This window comes from Nycticebus coucang, chromosome 21 (assembly GCF_027406575.1).
Source record: "Nycticebus coucang isolate mNycCou1 chromosome 21, mNycCou1.pri, whole genome shotgun sequence".
Taxonomy (NCBI): domain Eukaryota; kingdom Metazoa; phylum Chordata; class Mammalia; order Primates; family Lorisidae; genus Nycticebus; species Nycticebus coucang.
In genome coordinates, this window is record NC_069800.1 from 62,561,992 (window position 1) to 62,583,316 (window position 21,325).

The following is a 21,325-nucleotide window of genomic DNA, read 5'->3' on the forward strand; positions in this document are numbered from 1 at the left end:
TAGTTTGTTTATCCTTTCACTATTGATGAAAATCTAGGTAGTATCACTCACTTAAGTGGTACCATCTTCACCCACCTATAGGATCAAATTTATTAATTACATTATGCGGAGCGTCCATAGCTATCCCCTCATCTCCAGGTCAGTGAAAATCAAAAATTCTAAGAGGTGTTTAAAACCTCCTCTGTGCGGGCGGCGCCTGTGGCTCAGTGAGTAGGGCGCCGGCCCCATATGCCGAGGGTGGCGGGTTCAAACCCGGCCCCGGCCAAATTGCAACAAAAAAATAGCCGGGCGTTGTGGCGGGCGCCTGTAGTCCCAGCTGCTCGGGAGGCTGAGGCAAGAGAATCGCGTAAGCTCAAGAGTTAGAGGTTGCTGTGAGCTGTGTGATGCCACGGCACTCTACCTGAGGGCGGTATGTGAGACTCTGTCTCTACAAAAAAAAAAAAAAAAAAAAAAAACCTCCTCTGTGCTGTGTGTCACGGAAGTGAAGGAATCACCCCCAAGGCCACCCTCTTCAGAGGGGGAGGGAGGGCTCCAGACCCAGCCACCCAGCACCCCTCAGCTGAGTTTAAACACAACCCAAGGGCCGTTGTGATGAGTGAACGTGATAAAGGAGGCTGCAAACCCTCTGCCTGACGTGGAAAAAAATGCATGTCTGTTAAGCCTTAACTGATCATTTTCATTTTGGGGGTTAAATTCTCCAGGGAGCTGGATGGATACTGAAGGAATAGGAGTGAATGAATGAATGAACTAATGACTGAACACCTCCAGTCCGTGTATGTGCCTGGTCCTTCCGCAGAAAGGAGTCTTTGTCGTCTGCCGGCAGAAGAGATGTTTGCTTTGTCAGCCTCTGGTGGGTCTGCGGAGGTGGCGTCCGGGGGCAGCTGGACCTTCCCCCCCAGCCCTCCTGCTGGGGTGACTGATGGAGCTGGAGGTTTTGCCGGCAGCTGCGACTGCCAGCCCAGCCCGCCACGCAGACCTGGTGCTCGGTCCTGGAGCGAAAGCACAATAGCGGCATTGTTGCCACTTCCCGGTCCCTTGACTGTCCCAGTTACTCATCAAGGATGTTGGTGAGCCCAGCCCCGGAACACAGCGTCCTTGTCCCTTGATTAAGCAGCAGACACGCTCAGACAGTGGCCCTGCAGGAGGTGGTCGATGAGTTCATCTCTTGGCCATTCAGAGAACCCACGGACATGGGCAGACACTGGGTCAATGGGGGGTCATGCCGGGTGGTCCCCTCCAGAGGCCACCCCCAAAGGGGACTGTGATGACAGCATTCCCTCCCTCAGGAGGTGCCCCAGACGGTCCTGTGGGAAGAGGTGGCTCTGTGGCTTCCTGTGGACAGCCGGGTGAGGAACCTGCCTGCTGCTTTGTTAATCTCTCATCACAACCCTCAGCGCTGCCCACTGCGCTTGGCGTGAAGTTAACGGCCTTCATGCAAACCCCACGTGCAAACTCCCGAGCTCCCTCCCTCTGCTCACTGCCTTCTCCCCACACTCAGCCAATTTCTGACCCAAGAACACACCATGGGCCGTCCTCCTTAGGCTGCTCCTCTTGCCTGCACAGGTGTCCCGGCCACCACCCTGGCCCCACTCTCTGGTGGCTCCTAGCCAGGCTCACCAGTACCCCTAACACCAGGAGTAGCTGGCGGAGAAGCCGGAGACACTGAATTCCAGGACACACTCCAGTGCCCAGCACAAGGTCTGGCACATAGTAGGTGGTCAGTACACATGGGAGAGAAACATGGAGAGGAGTTATAACACCACAACTTCTGTGACAGGAGGGGAATGAGGCACAGAGGACAGGGCCCACAGTGTGCTCCCAGGCCTGCCCCCTAGGCTAGGGAGGGGAGACAGCTCCTCTGGGCAACAGGAGGCAGGACCCCTCCCCCAACCTCACATCCGGCCCTGGTCCCTGCTCCCCTCGCCTGAGGTGACCCACAGCTGAGGACCCGTTGAACTAATTTCTTCCTTTCTTCAGTGAGTGTTTTTGGAGGTGCATGTTGCCCCTGGGACTGGGCTAGCATCTCAGCCAGCACAGGTGGGAGAGGAGCACATGGCCCCCCTGCAGGGATACGCAGCTCGGGGAGCGGGGCAGATGGAACATGCTGGACATGTGGGGCTCAATGGGGGACCACTGACCCTTTAAACCCACCCCCTGACCAAATGAGAACGCAGGTGGGGACTGTGATGCTGCAGCCTTGAACAGTCCCATGGTCAGTGTGGCTTATCAGCAGCCTCAGCTCAGCAATCTAAACAGATCCATCCTGGGTAATGATCAAAAACCATTCCTTGATTGAACAGATATTTGGTGCCAGATCGGCACCTGCTGTGAGCGATGGGGGCGAGCCTGGCCGGGTCCGGGCCTGTCACTTGGGCAGGATCGGGGCTTGGCAGGGGCTCCACTGACAGACTGACACTTCTGTGGGTGAGCTGGGCCTCTTGTACCTGGCTTTGTCCATGGTGGTACACTCCAGCATGCCCCCCTCCTGGAGAGGAACCCCTTTTCCATAATGGATTCTGTGGCCAGGACTCAGCAGCATCCATCACCAGTTCGTGGACGAGATTTCACTTATTGGACACAGCATCAGTTCTCCAATCCAGGCCACCTTGTCCCCTCAGCCACAAGCCCCTCGAGCCCCTCAATCCCCCCAATGGCAGGGGTGATTGCAGAGCACTCTGAGGTCCCGCAAAGCCCTCACTGAGCACTGAGTGAGAAACACATACCCCCTCCTAGATGGCACCCCCCACCCCGGCCTGGGCCCCTGCAGCTCACAGCTCCCTGTCCCCATCAGCACAGAACCAAGACCCCCGGGCTCTCGTCCCTCTGCCCACCCTGGGACAAGACCTTTCACCCCTCTGAGACTCAGTTTCCTCATCTGTACCATGGAAATGGGACCCCTATGTCAGGTCCTGAGTGGGTAGTTGGGGTCGCGTGTGTGAGGTGTGGAAGTCTCTGCAGGAGCACCGTTGTCATCTCAGATGGTATGGCCTCGGTGTTACATGAAGATGGAATGCTCAGGAACCTTCCAGGTTTCCCTGACCTTAGCTGGTCTCAGCTGTGGGTGAGCTCCTGGCCCTGAAATCTCTGCGGACTCTGAGTTCAGAGTGTGTCCAGCCTGAGTCACAGCCAGGAACCACATCCAGTTCCGGAGAGGCACTTCCCAGGCTGGGCAGGGCCTCTCCTGCCGTGTCCAGTTCCTGCCTGCACATGAAGCGGGTGTCCACACACAACCCTCGGCTCTGCACACCTCACAGCTGCAGAGCCATGGGCATCCAGCCACAGCAGAAACTTCCTGTGGGAACCATGTGAGCGGAAGAAAAGCAGGTGCCCAGGGCCTGCAGCCAGGCAGCCATGTGTCCCTCCAAGACGTCTTAGGATTCAGAATCCCCACTGAGGCCTCTGGAGCCAGAGGCCAGGTCATATCTTGGGGGGACAAAGGCACTGGGGCTTGACCCCTGGTGCTCACCTGCCCAGCATCCAGGTCCTGCATTTATTCACTCGCCCATTTATTCCGCAAGGTTTTTCTAGCCCTTCTTTGAGATGCACAATTTAGATAAAACAGAGCAGATAAGGACCCAGGGACGCAGATGGTGTAAGGAGGTGGCCTGGACAGAAATCGAGGGAGCAGACGCTGACAGATGACAGCAGGCCAGGCCAAGCAGATACAGTGCAGGAAAGACCCCTGCTGGACTCAGCTGGGCTCAGGGCCCCTGCAGGTGGCACTTTCCTTAGCAGCCCGATGGCAACAGCCGGCCACCTACAGGGGGAGCTGTCAGGGCCCAGGGGCCAGCTGTGGCAAAGACCCGGGAGAGGAGGGAGCTCCCAGGGGAAAGGCCTGGGCTGTTGTAAGATTAGTGATGAGATGAAAATTTCAGGAAACAGTTTAAAATGTCAGTTTTCTTTTATTTTGTTTACTGTATCAGTCAGGGTTCGACCAGAGAAACAGAATCTGTGGGAGGTCGATATTAAAGAGTTGGCTTAGGTGACTGTGGAGTCTTGCTGGGCAAGTCTGGAATGGGTGGGGCAGGCTGTGAGGACTGGCGGAGTCTCAGGCATGACCCAGGCCACTATCCACATGCTTCTTCTCCAGGGACCCTCAGCCCGGCTCCAAGGCCTTCCCATGGATTAGAGGAGGCCCACCTCGTCAGCTGATTGTGGGCTGGAATCCCCCCACAGGATGTCTCTACTGCAGCACTTAGACGAGTGATGGCTGGGTTGACACATCAAGATGACCTTCACGATCACCTGCCAAAGCAACATGAGACTCATCCAGAAATTACTCCCATGATTCCAGCCTTTGTAAAGCCCAGGCAGTTCTGGAATCCCCTTTGGGGGAGATCCCAGAATGTGGTGACTCTTGCCAATGGGTGGCCTCCTGCTTCTCTGCCCCATTCCCAGGCCACACAGAAAAGCAGGGCCACGCTGACCGTCACCGTGTCTCCCTTGGAGGGAGCCACAGTGGCTCTCCTGCTCCCTAGGAGCCACATTAGGGATGCCAGCAAATCACCCCATGGCACTGGCTGGAATCTTCGGGGAAAGATGTCCATCACCTCCAGGGAGATTTCCCTGAGAATGGGAAGAAATGTAATCCCAATCGATAACTTCCCACAGTGGCGGCAAATTTTTATTAATTTTACAAGGAGGTTAGAGGGATTCTTTTTTTACAATATGAAATATTTATTTAGACCAAGAAGAGAAATCACTACAAGCTTCACAATATTTAAAAGTTAACAATATCACAAAATACCTGGGGGAAGGACATACTACTTTTATTAATTATAGCTCTCTGATACTCTGTCCTACTTTGCTTTGGTTGTATAAACATCGATTGTCTCTACAGAGGAGATTCTGTTAAGATCTGTTTCTACACAGGAGTAGAAAAATAATTTAGAGGATCTCCTCACATAGTGGACAGAAATTCGCTTTTTGTTTTCAACAGTTTATTGGGGTTTCTTTCAAATTCTCAAATCTTTCTTGGCAATATAATGTAATTTTTAGGATTATTGTCGAATCTTAGCTTCTTCTCCAGCTGAGCTATTAGATTGTAGGGCATTTCAGAGTTTATGTGGTATGAGGTCTCTTAAGTTTTCTTTGTACTGACCACATTTGGGGTATTCCTAGAACATGTGTGATGGTTAATTTTATGGGTCAACCTGATTAAGCTAAGGGATTTCCAGAAAGCTGGTAAAACACTTTTTCTAGGTGTGTCTGTGAGGAAGTTTCCAGAGATATTAGCATTTGACTGAACTAAGTAAAGAAGATCCTCCTCACCAAGTGGGTGGGCATCATCTAATCCATCAGGGGCCTGGGTAGCACAGGAAGGCAGAGGGGGTCAAACTGGCTGTCTCTTTTTGAGCTTCTCCTGGCCTCGCACATTGGATATCCTGGTTCTCTGGCCTTTGGACTGACGGGAACTTATGCCTTTGGCTTTCCTGGTTCCTAGGCCTTTGGGCTTGGACTGGACCAGAACCACTGGATCTTCTATCCCCAGCTTGCAGGCAGCAGATGGTGGGACTTCTGCATATTTGTGTGTGTGAGGGTGTGTGTGTGTGTGTGTGTGTGTGTGTGTGTGTGTGTGTGTGTGTGTGTGTCCTATTGGTTCTCTTTACTTCTGATCCTTTGGAGAACCCAGACTAATGCACGAGTCTACAAAGAGAGGTCCTTCTAGAAAAGTCCACACTTACATGTGTGTTATATATATATTGTCTATTGATCTGAACAGACAGGCAGGATATCTTTAAGTTTCTCAAGGAATTTTGAGGAATATTTTTTTATTCAACCCACCAACGTAAAATCTGCTCAAGTAGCTGGTGTCCTCGGTCTTAAGACTGTTTAGCTTCAAGGCCTCATAAGTACCCCAAGACAACAGCATTGGACACAGTGGGGCAAGGACCTGCCCTTCCCAGGTATGCCTGCCTTTTCTTTGCCAATTTGGAGGCTGCAATTTCCAAGTCTTAAACTGATCTGAAATTTGTATTATGTATTTGTCTAGTCACTAGTTTTTTTTTTAATTTTTTTTTTTTTTGAGACAGAGTCTCACTGTCACCCCCAGTAGAGTGCCCTGGTGTCATAGCTCACAGCAACCTCTAAGTCTTGGGCTCAAGCAATTCTCTTGCCTCAGCCTCCCAAGTAGCTGGGACTACAGGTCCCACCATAATGCTGAGCTGTTTTTTAGAAGTGGGGTCTTGTTGTAGCTCAGGCTAATATGTTTAGTCATGAGCTCAGACGATCTGCCCACCTCGGCCTCCCAAAGCGCTAGGATTATGGGCACGAGCCACCATGCCCGACCCGTTTTTAATTTTAGGACTCTCCACCCCGTGTGAACTTTGTATACAGTGCCAACAGTATTTTGCCGGCCATTTGTTCTTTCCTTTAAAAGCTACCTATGTAAGCTGGAGACCGGATTTCATGTTCTTCACCATGCTCTGCCCAGAAATGATGTTCTTGGTCTTCATGAGACTCGTACACTTTCTGAAGCGACTCACTTTTGCTTTTCCAGCAGAGAGTACCGTAAAAAGGGCTCTGTATCCTGAGTTACTGCATGCTCTGATGGTCCCATTTGAGGGTTGAGTTCTGGCTTTGATGCCCAGAAGAGAACTCACCAACTTGGTACCTTTGCAGTCTGTAGAGCACTATGGCCAGTCGAGAGAGGGGTTTGTGAATTTAGGGGCCTTTTCTGGAGGAAGGGGGTTTAAGGCTGGTTGGGCAGAAAGGCTTGCACTCACATCCTAGTTGATGGCCCTTGAGGCAAACTTTATCAGCCCCACCTTACAGATGAAAAAGAGGCTTAGACCAGGGCAAGCATTGCCCAAAGTCAAAGAGTTATTGGATCCAAACTCAGCTCTCACTAAGTCCCGAGTCTACGCTCTGAGCTATGTCCCCACTGCCTCTCGAGGAGTGGGAAAGTTGCAGATCTGAGGACCTCAGGGCAGGCTGGCGGCCAGAGCCGCTCCTGAGGCCTGTGTGGCCGTGGGAAAGACACTGTCAGCTAGACAGATTTGGCTGGGAAGCGCCTTGAAGCTGGGCAGCATCCAACATGCTGACTGGTCCCTGGGGCTCCCACGGCCGGGAACACAGGCCTTCACTCTGACACGCTGCTCAAAGCGCCCACCAGGCCCTTTGTGTGGGAAGGGACAGCAGGAACTGGGCAACTGGGGTGTGGATGGGAGAAGACAAACCACATTCCAGATATTTGATATCGGGTGTCCACCTGTCCCGAGGTGTGTCAGCTTGTGCACGAAAAATGACGGTGGGTGCTGCTCAGAGGCAGACGCTGAGCTGAGTGCTTTACATGTGGCATTTTAGGAAGCAGGGGGGCATTCTAGGAACATGAGGCTCAGCTGAGCCCCGGCTCTGCCATTCCCTAGTAGGGATAATAACACTGCCGGAAGGACCGAATGGTAAGCTCGTGTGTTTACCGCACTCAGCAAGTTTTAATAAGAGTAACACAGGCCTTGTCATCATAGTCCTATTACATGTGAGGAACCTGGGGCCAGGCAAGGAAGAGCGACCAGCAGGAGGGATGCACTTTGGCAAAATCTGCCAAATTCTAATGCTACCAGGTCCTTTTGCTTACCCGGGAATAGCAGGGGAATTGACTCGCCTGCGGACACAGGGGGAATGTGATGGGATTAGACCCTCTAACCCTGAACCCACCACTCCAGGGTGGCAGATTCTGTTGTGAATACAAATGAGAAGGCAGGGACGGGAGCCCACCGCCCCTCACAGGAGACACCTGCCACCCACCTCCAGCTGCTTGTTTCTGGGCAGGAATGTGAGCCCAGGGAGGCCAACGCTTAGAAGTTTCCCGGAAGAAGTAGGCAATCTGCCTTCTGTGGCACACAACCTCACTTCTAAAGTTGCAAACTAACTGAAGAAAGGACGTGTGGTACGTAGAAACAGACTGTGGTCCTCAGCTCTGGGCTGAGACCCTTCTAGCCCATGCTGCTGAACATCGAGCCAACACATTCTCTCCATCTGCGGCTCACACTGCCACGTTTGGAAAGCCTTAGACACAGCTAACAAATTCTAGGATATGCTTCTTGCAAAAAAGATGTTCATGCATCAACTTCATCCATCTACCAATCCACCCATCCATCCATCTACCCATCCATCCATTCAGCCATCCATTCATCCATCCAAGCATCCTCCCATCCATCCATCCATCTTCCCAGTCATCTGGCCATCTTCCTATCTATCCATACAAACACACATGTGCATATGCAACCACCCATGCACACATGCACCCACCTATCTGTGCACCCATCCATGTACACATCTAGTCACCCACATGTGCACGTGTCTACCCCAAACCGTCCATCTATCCAGCCATGCATCTGTCCACCCACACGAAGCTCACCTATCATGTGCTAAGTCTGGGAACACAGAGATGCCCAAGTCACGGCATCCAAATCCTACTCTACCTTCAAACATACGCTACTGCCCACCTTGGACGTGGTGTTTCAGCCTGGTCTTGGGCAGGAAATTGGGAAGGAACATCAACTCTTCTTTTATAATCTCCTCTGATTACCATCTGACGCAACTGAGTCTTTTTGGAATTCAGGCTGCCTGTGGCCACTTAGTTCCCAGCACAAGGTTGTTTGTAGCAGCATTCTGTAGGGCGGGGAAGTCTCCAGGACCCGCCAGCCCTTCAACAGACATGAGGGAGTGCCTGCTAGGCTGCAGGTGCCATGCTGGGCACTGGCTCAGAACGCTGCCGTGAAAACCTCACTGAATAGCTCTACCTTCTGTATGTTGACAAACTATCATACAAACAATATTGATGCAGTGAGTACAACCAATATCAATATTAACCACTGATACAATGTACACTTCATTATTTCTATATTTTGCCAAGAGATGAGTACATTTCTGATTGGTAAGACTTTGTGTTGGTAGGTTGATTTTACATATTTGAAAACTCTTCATTAAAGGTATCTTAAATAACTTGGTGAATAAGGGGTGAGTAAGATTTCTAAGTTTTTAGTCATGGAAAAAATAAGTTCTGGGCGGCGCCTGTGGCTCAAGGAGTAGGGTGCCGGTCCTATATGCCGGAGGTGGCAGGTTCAAACCCAGCCCCGGCCAAAAACCACCAAAAAAAAAAAAAAGAGAGAAAAAATAAGTTCTGTTTATACATATTTTTGAAATTTATACAATGGTGCCATTTGGAAAAGGACTAGGGTAACTTTCAAGAGAAGCCCAGATTTTGTTTTCTTGTTTTTTTTTTTTTTTATTGCGGTTTTTGGCCAGGGCCGGATTTGAACCTGCCACCTCTGTTATATGGGGCCGGCGCCCTACTCCTTGAGCCACAGGTGCTACCCAAGAAGCCCAGATGTTGAGCAAGACCTGGCTTTGAATGAACTCTGCCAACAAATGCCTGGCGGGTGATTGGTGACTCCTTTCTACGTCCCAGGGGAAGGCCAGAAGACTTCAGACTGTTAGACTGAAGTCGACAGAGGTCACATCACCCATCCCATCCCCGGCACTTTACAGATGGGGGAACGGAGTGTGAGAGGGAGGGAGAGGACCACATCCGTCCACCTGAGCTCTGGGAATCAAAGCACAGAGTGGAGGATCCCAACTCAGCACTCCTTCCTCAGCACTCCACAAAACCCAGCTCTTCTGCCTCCAAAACCCACCCAAATGCCTGGCTTTTCACTGGCCCCAGGCAAGGCCAGTATCAAATCTGTGAGCACCTGCACTGCCCACCTGGCTGGTCTCATTGACCCCACTTTAACTCTTTATAATCCTCCCGCCACACTGCAACTGGTCTTTTCAGAAAATGTAACTTACTGTTTTACTCTCCTGATTACACTCTTCCAAACTTCAAGCCTCCAAGCCTCCAGCCTCCAGCCTCCAAGCCTCCAGGCCTGTTCTCCTCTTTCCACATGGCTCCCAGCCCACTGGCTGTGGCTCAGTCCCACTTCCTGCCATGGGCTCCTGGCTGAGTCATCCTTTCTGCCTGGAAGCCCTTCCTACCCACCTCTTTGCTCACACGATTGAATCCCTCTGCTCTTGCAGGATGAGCTTAAGTGTCACCCCCTCCATGAGCCCTGCCCGCAATCACCCTCAAATCTACCTTCTTCGTAAGGTTGTCACAATTTCTAGTTATACATCTGCTTCCCGTTGTGATTTTCTTTCTATCTCCTTGCCACAGAATGTAAGCCCTGTGGGAGCACGGCTGTGCCTCGGCGCCCCTCTCCCTCTGTGTCCCCAGCACCATCCCAGTAGCCAGCGAGTAGTCAGAAAGACCACAGTGATTATTTGCTGAGCATCTGGGAAGACGGACAAGCAAGTAACAAGCTGGAAAGATGGACAAGTGAGTAACAACCCCTTTCTTTGGTGCTAATGGGCACAAAAAGAGAAAGCCTGAGGGTGGGAGAGAAGGGAAGGGTGAAAAATCAGGGTCGCTACTCTCATTTTAGGGGATATTTGCTAGTTCAGCAGCCATGAAGGCCCCTTCCAGGGCTAGAAGATCTCTAAATTTCCAGGACTTCACTTCTGAATTTAGAAAACCTTACCACGTTTTGTATTCCACAAATTTCATCCATTTGAGAGTTTAAGACCCCCTCCCCTCCGTTAATGAAAGGGGAAAGGATTCAAGTTCAGAAAAGTGAAGGCTTAGGTGAAGTAGCTGTATATATGTTTTTATGTTTCTCTGTTGAAATGGGCATTTTTATTAAGCAAGACTATGGATCTTCTTCAAGTCTACCCTGATGCATACTTTTTAAAGGGGAATTTTTATTGCAAAAAGCAAAAGTCAGTGAGTGTAGAATCATGGCCTTCTCCCCGATGCACTTGGTTAACCACTTGAAACGTTTTATCTTCAATTTTATGAAATCGGGCCATTTAGATGCCGCAGCCTCAGGGCCCAGAGCAGCCGAGTCAGCCTCACAAACGCAAACAAAAGTAACAAAAGGCTTGGCTGCTGGTCTCTGGGCGACCTCACCAGGCCCTTGGCCTTTGAGAAGCTCCAGCAAAAAGGCTCCAGTTCTGTGCTTTTCCTCTTCGTAGCTGAAATGTCCACTGTGAGTATTTGCCCAGAGCCAAGCATCTCATTCCCTCCTCACAGAACCTGTGCTGACTGCACTGTTAACATCCTCATTCTGCCCATAAGGAACCTGGACAAAGGGATGCTAAGTAACCAGACCAAGGTCATGCTGATGGTTAGTGGGGAAGCCAGAGATTAAACCAAGTTCGACTTGACTACTAAGCATGATAGCTGACTGCCTGCAGTCAGAGACCTCTCCATACTTGCTTTCCTGTGGGGTCCAAGGCCTTGTCAATGGACCAACCTCAACAGACACGATTCCTTCTTCCCTGAGGGTGAGTTCTCTCTTGCTGAGCTCCTCATGTCCTGCCAGCAAACCATGAGACGGGCCTGGACAGTCTACATGGAGAGGAAGGCTGTGGTGCCATCAGTGCCAAAGCCCCCAGTGAAACCAAGTCAGTAGCAGGGTCCTAAGGTCTACAAATGATTGATCACCATCTCATGCCTTACTCAAGAAATCAGCAATGCAGAGGAAAAGACTCCACCCGGGATGGAGAACCAGCGGCCTTGAGGCTACTTGTGGCCCTGTGGATCCCCAAGTGTGGCCCCTCGTCTGAACCCAAACTTCACAGAACAAATCCCTGTGTTAAGAAGATTTGTTCTATAAAATTTGGATTCAGTCAAAAGGCTGCACTCAAGGATCCAGAGGGTTCATTCGAGATGAGCTTTATGGAGAAAATCTCAAAATCTGATTAAAGAGCAGAGTATTTGAATAAGGGAAGTGATGTTGTATCGGGGGAAGGATGAGTTGAATGTTATAAACATGTCAATCTCCTCATATTTTCAACCGATTTAATACAACTGCAATAAAAATAAAATCCCAACAGGATTTGGGGTGAGAACGAGATGAAGCAAATTGAGTCTAAAATGTACATGGAAAAACAAATAGCTAAGGCAATTTTCAAAAATAAAACCACCCAGTGATATAAAAATATATTACAAGGTGATAACAATTTAAATATTTTGGCATCACACAGAAATTAGTATCTGCAGCAAAGGAATAAAACAGGAAGCCCAGGGACACTCAAAATGAAGCATCAAAGACCAGCGAGGAAGGATGGTGTTATTCACCAAATGACATTGAGAAATCCAGGTCCAGGCAGAGGTTTAGGGTCCCTTGAAGCCCTGGCATGCAGGAATTGCACCATCTCCTTGTCTTCACCACTGCACCTTTGCTCTAACTACAGAAGATCTGGGCTAGAAGCCGGTGGAAGCAAACCAGGGGCAGCATCGGCCCAGGCGCTGCAGCGTCTGTGGGAGAGGGAGCAGAGGGAAGCCGCAGGGCGTCTGAGGGATCCAAGGAGAATTCTGACATGGCCAACAGAGAGACAGCCACGTGGATCTGAGAACAGCCACTGAAGCAGAAAGGGGTTTTGCCTACACCATAGTGGGTGAAGGAAAGGGCCACCCGGGCTGAGGCGCAGGATGGTGCAATCTAGCCCTGTGGACGCTTGAAACTAACCTGCCAGGGATTTCCAAGACATGAGGCAGACCGAGGAGAAACGGCAAGAAGTGGAATCAGATTTGACCAGCACAGGAGCAGGGGAAGGAAAGAGAAGTACACATAAAAGTGGAGATGGGGAAAGGCCCAGGAACTCCCCAAGGACGAGCTGCCATATTGTTAACGCCACGTGGAAATAACAGACTCGGCAGAGCTGAGAGTCACACCCTTTTCTAAAAGTTTGGGGAAACTAATCTCATGTGGAAATGAGTAGCAAAATAGCACCACGGCCAGACCCCTGCAGGGGGAGGTGACAGCACCCAACTATAGCCCCCTTTTTCAAATGAACCCAAGCACAGACTCAGGACACTCAGAAAATGGTATCAGCCATAAAAATATAGTATAATTGGGATTAGAAAAACTCAGAAGTGAGGGGATAGAACTCAGGAAAATGGAATTAAAGGGAAAACATCATTACAGAAATAAAGACTTAACTGGAAGAAAAATACAATGAATAAATAGCAAATGATGAATTTACAGTTCAGAGTTTCCAGTCAGGGTGGTGCCAAGGGACGAAAGTAACAATGTGTGATGTCAGAAGTGTACTGTGTGGGATTAACAGACTAGACGCTACAGAAGGAAAGGTTAGTGAGCTCCAACACCTAGGAAAGGACAATGTCCAAAATGAAAAGAGAGAGGAAAAACAACCAAAAGAAGAGGTACAGGGGATTTCAGAACAGGTGGTAAATACGGAAGATGAGCAGAGGAGGTGGGGGGGAGGGAGCAGTCCCTGTGAAAGTTAGGAGAGTGGCTCCTTTTGGAGGAGGGGGTTGGGATTGGAGAACACAGATGGTCTTTGGGGAAAAAAGGTAAACTTCTTCTTGACCCAGGTGAGGCCACAGTCTGCTCCCGCATCACAACTCCCTCAGCTGCACAGTTGTTATGTGTGGCTTTCTGAATCTGTTTTGTTTCACAATAAAAAGTTTAAAAAGCTACCCATACAGAATCATCTCAATGGTACTGAAGAGACGTCCACTGGATGAAGACCCCATGGTCTTCTCCAAGGGAGGAGTTCCCAGTGACTCTTGCTTCTTTCTCTGTGCTTTCCGAAATTGTTCATTGTGGACTTTTATTTATTAAGCCATAACTGTGTACTGTAATGCATTTATGGGATGAAATGTGTGGGTTTTATATATAATTTGGAATGCTTACATCAAACTGGATAACATAACCTTCACCTCCCTTACTTATGTGTTGTGTTAAGACATTTATACTCTACCCTTAATAGTGCACATGTACCTTCCATTGTGCACATTAGGTGAGGTCCCACCAAAAACCCTCCCTCCTCCAGGCCTCCCTCCTCTTCCCTCCTTCTTTCTAGACTATAGTTGTGTTTTATCATTCATATGAAAGTGTAGGTGATTATATTTCGGTTTCATAATAGTATTGAGTACATTGGATACTTTTTCTTCCATTCTTAAGATACTTTACTAAGAAGAGTATGTTCCAGCTCCATTCAGGTAAACATAAAAGAAGTAAAGTCTCCATCTTTTTATGGCTGCATAGTATTTCATGGTATACACATACCACAATTTGTTAATCCATTCATGGCTCAACGACTTGAACAGAAGTTTCTCTGGAGAAGACAGAGGAATGTGTTGCCCTACAAACACATGAAAAAATGTTCGTCATCTTTAATCAGAGAAATGCAAATCAAAACCGCTTTGAGATGTCATCTCGCTCCAGTAAGACTAGCCCACATCACAAAATCCCAAAACGACAGATGTTGGCACGGATGTGGAGAGAAGGGAACATTTCTGCACTGCTGGTGGGAATGCAAGCTAATACATCCTTTTTGGAAAGAAGTTTGGAGAACACTCAAGAAGCTAAAAGTAGATCTGCCATTTAATCCTGCATTCCTCTACTAGGTAAATACCCAGATGACTAAAAATCATTTTACAACAAAAATATTTGCATCAGGATGTTTATTGCAGCCTAATTCATAATTGCCAAGTCATGGAAACAGCCTACGTGCCCATCGACCCACTGTTGGACTCTTTAATAGAGGAAAGCATTGTACGTCCGTTTTCTACTTGCGTAATCTCAAAGCTTTTAATTGGATGTGCCAAGTAGGGGAAATTTCTACATCTAGATTTTCTGTCTTGTTAACCACTATATTCCCAGCACCTAAAACAGCGGCTGGACTATAAAAGGCAATCAGGACATATCTATGGAATAAAGCAACGGATGGATGGATCCAGAACGCATGCACATCCTGCAAGGGGGAGAGTAATTGGCAGTTTTGCCTCAGTTCCTTTCAGAAAACAATTAACTCAGGCATCAAAACTCACCACCCCCTGCCACCTGATGCCCTGGGCTGTGCCGTCACACCCCCTGCCAGTGGACCACAGGGGCCTTGCAGACTCCCTAGCACTCTCCCTGACAGTCGTCCCCCAGCACCCACAAGAAACCTGCTCAGGAATCCAGCATGCAGGAGGCGCCTTACACATTTGTTCCATTGTGTTGACCTGGATCCACTTCAATTACACACTTACTACACCATTGTTGCTCAGCCCTTGGCTGGAGTGGTCCTCACCCTACACCTCATCCTGCAGAGGTGGGCACAGATGCTCAGAGGCTGGCTGGTACCCTGGCACCCCCACATTGATGCTCACAGCCAGAACCTGAATGTGGGATGGTGGGAGCAACACCCCGCCCTTAACACGGCCTGACCCAGCCTCCGATACAGAGAAGCACGTCTCACCCATGCACCCATGAGCTACTGAGTAAACGGTGGAGCCAGCTTTTCTGCGCTGTTATGTTAGCATTCACACACACCACTGTCTGAAGCTCTGGGTTTCCTCTTCCTCATCCAGCATTATCTGAAGTTCTTGGACCCCAAGGAGGACCTGAGGGCTTTGAGACTTTCCCCAACTCGTGCACACCCTTGAGGGCCTCCCCAGCCCAGCACTATCTGTGTTTTTAAAAATAAAGTCTCTTCCCAGCACCCTGAAGTCCTGCCAAGGGAACAGTGAATGTGCTCAGTGCTGTCCCCTCCCGCTTGGTCCCCTCTCCCTTTATTTTCTAGCTTGTTGGCCAGTGAGAGCTTCAGTCAAAAACTTGGCAGCCTCTGGTCTTGAACCCTAAACAAAGAGGATGGACCAAGGGAGGGCCTGGGAAGAGGACGGCAGGGCAGGAGACAACATGAGCTCTAAAACCCTCTTTGTCTCAGGAGCCCTCACTGGGCCTCCAGAGGTTCATGGCCCCTCCATCAGCCAGTGCCACAAGCAGCTATTAAGGACCTATTTCTGTGAGGTCCCTGGGGAGCACTGACTGGGCGGGGCCTTCTGCCAAGAAAGGCCATTGTCGGGGGCGTCAGAGAGCTGCCACCACCAAAGCGGAGCCCTTGGGTTCGGAAGTGACTGTCTGGGAGCAGAATGGCTGGCAGGCCCTGACGCCAGCGTGGGCCGGGTGTGTCCAGCACCCCGAGGGCCTAATGAGACATCAAGGAGGTCAGCCGGCTGACCCAGCCCGGGATGAAGCCAAGAGCAGCCACGGAATAATCGCTGCCATTTACGATGCAGGCAGTGTGCCCAGCTGGGACGGGCACGACCATTCAGTCTGCCCTGAAACCCTGCGCAGAGGGGCAGCTGGCGTGGCGGACATGAGACCTGAGTGGGAATGGAGGTCACACAGCCAGTGCGACGTGGGGGCGTCGCTGCACTCACCTCTCAGCTCCCAACCCTGCCTGGGCCGTTTCCCCCCATCCACTCAGGACTCGCTGTCAGCGCTGCCTCGCCTGGCTGCTAATGCTTCAGTGGATCCCCGGTCCCTGGGGGGAGAGCACGTCTGTGGCTTCTCACCCACCCCACCTGCCTTCCTAGCCTCGTTTTCAACCCGGCCCCACAAATTCTCATCCCTCGTGTTCCCCCTGCCCTCTTCCTTCCCCTCTCTCTCTCCCCCTCTCTCCTTTCTGCCCTCTTTCTCTCTCTCCTTTTCCCTCTTTCTCTCTCACTCTCTCCCCTTCCTTCCTTCTCCCCCACTTTCTCCTCCTCTCTTTCTCTGTCGCCCTCTCTTATTCTCCCTTTTTCTCTCTCCCCCTTCCAAGTTCCTCTGTCCTTTCAGCATTCTCGTCTTTCCTGCCTTTCCCCTCCCCCAGCATCGGTCAGATGGTGCTGTAAGTCCTCTGGGACTTGTTGGTTTCCTACACACACACACAGAGCTGAGATTCTGGATTCTGTGAGGAGGTCAGGGGCCACACCTTTCTTGTTCCCCACTCTCTCCCCAGAGGCCCACACAGAGCCTGATAAATAGCAGGTGGGGGGCACGTGTCTGGTCCTGGGGAGGTCTGCTCCTAAAGCCCTCCGCCCTTTCCTGGACTCCCCACTGCCCTGCTTGACAGCTCACTGCAATGATGGCTGATGGGGAGGGGGTTTCCTCCCAAACTTGGAGCTCTGTGACTGTTGGAAAGTTAAGGGAAGAGCAGGTTTGGACCGCTGGGCCAACTTGGGGCAGGAGATGGGGTAACTGGGCTGAGAAAAGTCTCCTGTCACCTGCCCAGCTGGCCAAAATAGTGTTACTAAACGAAATCTCCTGGACACAAAACCTCCTTTGATACGTATGAGGAAAACTGAAAATGAAGAGGCTCCTCCGCATGGCCCAGGAGCCGTGAAGGAGACGATCATTCACTTTCAGGAGTTCTATTTCCACATCTGAAAAGAAAAGACTTTTTGTTGGCAGTGGAGTGACAGAGACCAGGCAGCCTCTGCCATCCAGATCGATTTGGGGCTGAGGCATCGCAGCTGATTGATTTGAAAAATAAAACAAGAGTGAAGATACTTTTAAACAAAGACACCAGCACAGGCAGGGAATTGTAATTGGCCACAAACCTGCTCGATACAAACTCTTTGACAAGCGGAGAGCCAAGGCAGCTGGACATGGCTTGAGGCCCCTGGACACAGGCTGGAAGGGCTCTACTCACTCCTGTCCAATGCAACGTCCAAGGCAGTGCCAGACCAGATGGGGACCCTGAGGAAATTAGAAAACCCACCACCTTGGAGGGCCCCTGCCCCATACCCCAAGGCTGGAACAGGGGCGTGCGCCTTCCGCTGAGCTGTGTGCTATGCAGGGAGAGGTACCCCGGCTCCCCCCAGGCCCAGCCATGGGAGCATCTGCACTTCTCGGGGTCACCCTTTCCTGGGACTGCCTGAAGCAGGCTGGGCACAGAGGCCCATTTGGGGTGGGCAGGACCCGCCGCAGAGCCCCTGCCAGCTGGCCACAGCCCCCCTCCACTCTACTTCCTCCCCTTCTCTTCCTTTGACAGCTATGGGTCCCTAAGAACATGTCAGACCCTAAATCCCACCTGAGCCTCTGCTTTGGGCGAGCCCAGTGGCAGCTCCACATCCTACCTTCAGTCCAGCCAGGGAGACGGACACCAATGCAGGGATCAAAGAGATACATTAAATGCTGTGCTGGAGTCTGCTGAGAGAGGGAGCTGCCCAGCCGGTCCACAGGGGGGTGTCAGGGCTCACTGGGCCCAGCCAGTAGGTGGTATACAATGAAACATTAAGATCGGAGGGGCTGGCGGGGTGGACCAGGGGAGGGACAGGGGTTGGAGGCAGTCTGGGCTGAGGCGCAGGCCCTGGGGAGCCCTTGAAGAAGAAGGAGAGGCCTCGTGGGTGGAACGGGGCTGGGGTGAGCAATGGAGCTGGAGAAGCTGGTGCGGTGGACACCGTACAAGGGCTCCCCAGGCAAAAGCAAAGAGTTTAGTCTTTATCCTAAAACTGACATGTTTTAAACCTGGGTGATCTGATCAGATTTGCATAATGAAAAGTTCATTGCACCTGCTAGGAGGTGGCACAGGGCCAGCAGGGGGCAGGGTCAAGGCTCTGGACAGCAAGGGCACAGCCCCTCCCGTAGCAGAGAGGACCCCCTGAGCAGGCGGTTCTGTGCCTTCTCCCCTCATCGGGACACAGTCTCATCCCCTGCCTGGCTGCTCAGCTCTCCCGCACCCCCACCAGAGGGACTCCACACGTGCTGTCTCTGGTTTCTCCACACCTGGGGCTTCAGAGGCTGGAAGCAACAGAAACAGGGATCAGTGAAGCCAGATGCAGATGGGGCCTGGCCCACTCCGGTGGCTCATCAGAAGCCACGTTGGGGAGGGAACAGAGTGGAGGAGGGCTGGGGGCACCACTGGAGCTCTGGTTCCAGGGCTTAAGGGTCCAAGCAGACCAAGCTCTGTCAGGAGGAAAGACAGGGACATTAATGTCAGTACTGTGCATTGTAGGGAAGAATGGGGACGTGGGAAGGCAACAGGTGTCTCGAGCCAGCTGGAGGTCGAGGCCCACCGTTCACACAGTCCACAGAGCGCCCTGTTTACGATGTCCGCTTTACAAGAGGGGGGATAACTTCAGGAAGATAAAGACTGGGAGCACTGGTGAGGATAGCCATACTGGGTAAACAGCAGGCAGTAACTAAACACTGAGCCTGCACAATGCTGTCACTGGTGACCACTTAGCACAGCCAGGAGCACCTTATTTACAAAATGACTTCATGACCACTTTCTCACTTCTGCGTCACAACTCAGTAAGGGGAAGAGAATGGGAAGCAGAGACACAAAGAGGTGTCATTGTCACTTCTCCAGAGTTACATGGCTGCAGACCACGCAGCCAACCAGCCTGGTCCCGGCATGGGACGCCAGAGTTCCTACTGGATTTTGTCAGCATGGGCGCCCCCCAAGGAAGGGGGCGAACAGGATTAGCATCACTTCATGCCTCAGAGGCTAAGTGACTCGGGCACTGTCCCTTAGCTCAGAGGTGGCCAAAGCAGGACAGGAATGCAGCCCCAGGTCTCCTTCTGCACTGACCCCCACTGCCCCTCACTTCTCTCAGCATCGTGCCCACGGCAGGTATTTGCTCAGTACCTGGTCGTTCCTGGTTTTCTCCAAGGCATTTCCAGTTTGATCACATCTCCTTCTAGACGTGGAGATGAACCAGACACAACATTACTGAGAGTCTGAGACTCGCTCTACTGTTACCTGCGGCCGAGAAAGGTTGCTGCTTCCCCCGCAAGGCTAGAGGCACAAGAGATGATGACAAACAGCAAGAAAACTGGAAATAACAGAATCAGTCAATGTGGAACAAACACCCCTCCCTGGCAACTGGTGCCAAGTTATTTATGCTGTAAGGAGACAGAGGCAGACAATTTCTCCTCAGATTTTAGCCCGCGTTTCCGAAACAGCAGAGGCCCAGGCAAGGGGACCCGCAGAGGATGGATGGGTGTCTGGCATTGATTGGTACCCAGCCTGAATAATACATCAAGGGTCTGTGACTTCATCACAGAAGCCTGGCGAGCTGGCCTCCTGCAAACCAGACTCCCCAGGGACTGGGCCTCACCAGGTGTCTGTAATTGAAAACACAGTGGGAAGAAGGAATAGTCCTGCGCGCCCAGGCTAAGAGAGGGAGGTGAAGAGTGTCCTCCAGACTCTGAGCACATCGCTCCTCCTGACAGGCCCTGTGCTCTGGTGGGAGGTTCCCCTATGACCTTTCAGGAACCCCACCCACTCCAAGGATGAGTAAAATGATGAGATGAAGTTACCTCCTGGGCCTTGCACCTACTGTCTACAAGACCAGGTTGCTCAAGGAGGGATGAGGCAGTGGGATCCTAGGTTCCCAGCTCTGTGCTGAGAGCAGGGAGAGGCGATACCAAGCTGTCCTCTTGCCTTTCTTTTCTTTCTTCCTTGAACTTTTGCTAAAGTTACCAACTGTGTACCAGGTGCTGTGTTAGGAAACAAAACTCCATCACTGAACACAGCCCCGACCACTGCCTCCTACCCCAGGGAACGGCACTGTTGAAGGTCCTTCACTGAATGTCTGTCCCACACCTACCCTGTGCCACTCACAGGCTTAGATGAAAATCAAGCTCATTTTGCAGAAGAGAAAATGGAGACGCAAAGAGTGCAGTTCTCTGTCACTAGACCTGTGAACTTGGGCAGTGGCAGAGTTTGGATGGTGTTTTCCTAAGCTTCATCCAGCCCCCTCCCATGTTTCCCAGCCTTCTGTTCAGCTCCATGTGAAAGGCTCAGCTCTCCCTCCTAGGGTATGGACTCCTTGCTCATCCCTGTGTTCCCAGCACAGTCTAGCACATAACCAGACACTATGAAAAGAAGACAAGAAACCGTTGGCCTTCTAGGTCATCGGCCTGTGTCTGGCTGCTGTCCGTGGTACCAGCAGGAAGCATGGAGCCAGCCAATGCTGGGTGGTGAGGGCCATTCTTGGGAAGCTGAAAGATTCTTATCGTCCAGTTCATGGTTTTGACAGCCCCCAAGGCTGGGAGATTTCCAACAGGGGCTTTCAATGGGGCTTTCCAACAGGGATTACCTGTCTCCTCTCTCAGCTTACAATGTGCTCATCCATTGGCCAGTAGAGGCCTTTTATTAGGTGTCTCAGCTTTTTGGTCTCCAGTTTCTTCCGCAGTTATTATTATCTTTGAAGCAGAGAAAACTAACAACCAGCTGGGCCTCTTGTCCTTCCTTTCTTTCTATACCAGGCAGCCAATAGATCTCATGATATTAATAAAATGTTTTTGTTTTTATTCAACGTGGTTTGCTCTTTTCTCCATTCTCTCACATTCCAGAGACCCCAGTTGTAACACGTATTTCTTACATCATGTTTCCCAAATGTCAATTACCCACATGCCTCCCACATGGTTTGTGCCATATTCTTTCACCACCTAAAATCAACTTTGTTTTTTTAAAAATTTTCACAGTTTTAATTTTTATAGCAGTTTCAGATTTTCAGAAAAATTGTACAGAAAGTACAGAGAGTTTTCATACA